This window comes from Cupressus sempervirens, chromosome 4, assembly GCF_028749045.1.
Source record: "Cupressus sempervirens isolate cs-2001-9-10 chromosome 4, ASM2874904v1, whole genome shotgun sequence".
NCBI lineage: Eukaryota > Viridiplantae > Streptophyta > Pinopsida > Cupressales > Cupressaceae > Cupressus > Cupressus sempervirens.
The window spans coordinates 208,879,428-208,882,366 of record NC_143121.1 but is presented as its reverse complement, the minus strand read 5'-3'; positions in this window follow the sequence as shown (position 1 = coordinate 208,882,366).

The window sequence follows — 2,939 nt, the reverse complement described above, 5'->3', positions numbered from 1 at the left end:
CTTCGAATGAATATAGAGTGTAGAGGCATCATCTATAATAGCATCGTCAATCTACTGAAATTTGGAATCATCATTATTTAACTATTTTATATCCACCTGAAAAACTATATCAGATTACAAGAATAAGATATCACTTTCCTAAAAATAATTGTTTGAAAACAAAGAAGTGCATCCAACATTCCAAATGTCTTCAAACAACTTGCCTAATAGAAATAACAATAACATCATTATGCAAAGTAAGGCCAAAAAGAAATTCTTTTGCAATTTATTTATAGTGTAAATTACTAAAAAAAATCATTTTAAGATATTATTCTATTATTTTTATTGAAAAAACGATCCCAAAATATATGTTTCATATCTTCACTATGCATACAAAAGAAATATCTAATTGAAAACATTGCAATGTATTTTAATTTGTCACTTATAGGAACTTATGAGTTTTACAAATAAGCAATAGCAAATCGGCATCTACTTTGAATTGCGAAACTCGTGCACCAAGAATGAAATTATCAACTGCATATCTAAATAGTATACTAACATGCAAGATTAACTCAATAACGCAAATTTTACATAAACGTTCCTGCTCGTGTTATCTTATATTAAAATTTAATAAAAATTGTTATATTAAATGAGTAAGCAACATTTAGAAAACAAATAAAAGTTGACAACATATCCAACCAATTGTGTCTCGAAGAGTACGAGATTGTCAACAAATGATGAAAAGTTTGCTGGTTTGGATTTCCGTAGTCAAAATTTCAGAAAAAGAATCTTGTACGATTGGGATGCTGCTGATCTTCCCATATAACATTTTCGTACTGCAGCGCTGTCTATTAAAGCAGGCCTTGCATGATGGTAAGTAGGCATTCAATTATGGCGTTAGAAGACGCTTTCATTGCTAGTCTTGCTCTAGCACTGGCTTTAATTTGGCTAATTGCGAACTCTGTTAGAGTTAGTATTAATAATAAGGCAGAGGCAAAGCCACCTCATCCTCCATCGTGGCCAATATTTGGTCATTTTCATCTTCTATGTGGAAGCAAACAACCCTTTCGCAGAATTCTATATTCTCTTTCACAGCGCTATGGCCACATCATGCATCTCTAACTTGGAGTCCGCCCAGTTCTTCTTACCAGTTCTTTTGCTCTGGCGAAACAATGTTTTATAACAAATTGTAGACACCTAAAAACCTTTAGAAAATAAAGTATTTTTATTTTCTGAAAAATTCATGATGACATCATCATTTATTAATTAATTAATTATTTAATTAATTTATTTATTTTTATGCCATTAAATCCCTTTATATTAATTAAAAATATTTAATTCAGGAATCCCTCCCAAAAATGTTTAAATCTTATTTAAACATTATTTCCTTATTTATTAATTATTTAATTAATAAATTGACCAAAAAATCCAAAATAAATTAAAAAATTATTTTTTGCCCAAAACTTGGCCAATTTTCTTAAGACCACTAACCTCTTCCAAAATCTTCTAATCCTTCTTTAATTTTGATTAAAGGCTAATCCCATCATTTCCTACCCCTAATCCCAACTCAAAATATTTAATTAAGATTAAATATTAATCTTCATGTTTATTAAAAAAGTTTTAATAAATATCTCCTCAACCCAAACCTTTGAAATAAATTAAACTTTATTTATTTCTTAAAAATCTAATTTGTCCTCATCCTAAGAAGTTCTAGACTCTTTAAGAAAGTCTTCATCCTCATCTTAGAAAATTCTAGACTATTCTAGAAAGTCTTTATCCTCATCCAAAATCTAGACTCTTCTAGAAGACGTCTTTAAACCTAATTCTAATCCCTTCATAACCTTGTCACATTCCCTAAAAATGGGTTAAGACTTACTAACCCAAGCCAAAGTTAACAAATATCTCCTCCTTCACCCACCTTCATTAAATGCCATCCACTTGCCTATCCCTAAGCTAATCCTAAACCATCCTAATCCATCCTCTAATCATTTGCACAATCCTAAGCAAGCTTAGAACTTTCCTAATCAAGCCTAAGTCGAAATTCCTCTCATCTCCTTCAAAATATCTCAACCATAAAATTTTATGAAGCCCACAAGGTCATAAATGACTCTTCCAAGCCCTTTTATTGCTCTTACAAGTCATTATGAGGGTCTTTATGAAGATTTTATCCCTTGAGCCTCATTTGTTGACTCATCCTTCCCCTTTCCTCCATCCTCTCACCCTGTGACATGTGTCACTCCCTGATTGGCTGTAAGGAAGCACAATCCATGTGCTCTCCTCTCATGCAATCTGAGCCCTCCATGACTTTTTTTCCATCCTTGCATCTTAGCCCTTAATCCCTCAAGCCTCTTGCCTATAAATTGGATCCTTCCCCTTTGCAAAATAACACAATCCATGAAGTAAAGTCATAATGCCATTTTGAGAAGCCATTTTACATCAAAACCATACACTCAGACCCAAATTCCAACTTCATTTGAAGCCCTTTTTGAAGTATAAGCTTGTGCATACATTCTATCTATTTAGACAAAGCCACTCAACAAAAGAGCTTCTCATTGAGAGAGTCCATTAATGACTCATATTCTCAATTGAGAGTTCATCTTAGTCTATCTTGAAGTTTATGAATTTTTTTTAGTTTGTAGAAGCTTTATTTAAATTTGGTTTCTATTAGCATACTAACATTGCTCATATACATTTTGGCACGCCCGGTGGGACCCCGCATGGGTCATCTTCATTAGCTTTTTTAGTCAAATTTTGTATGTCATTTGCTAATTTTGGCTAATTTTGCTTATTTTTGTGATTGGTAGGATTGTATAAATTGGTTTTGTAGGTCCACATGAGCATGAAGAAGATAAAGGAACTCATAGTCAATCTCATAGTGTTTGCAGATTTTTCAAGCTTATAGGTGGACAAAGCACTTGGAATTCTTCTTCCTCTTTTTGTCTATATTCTTCTTATTCCAT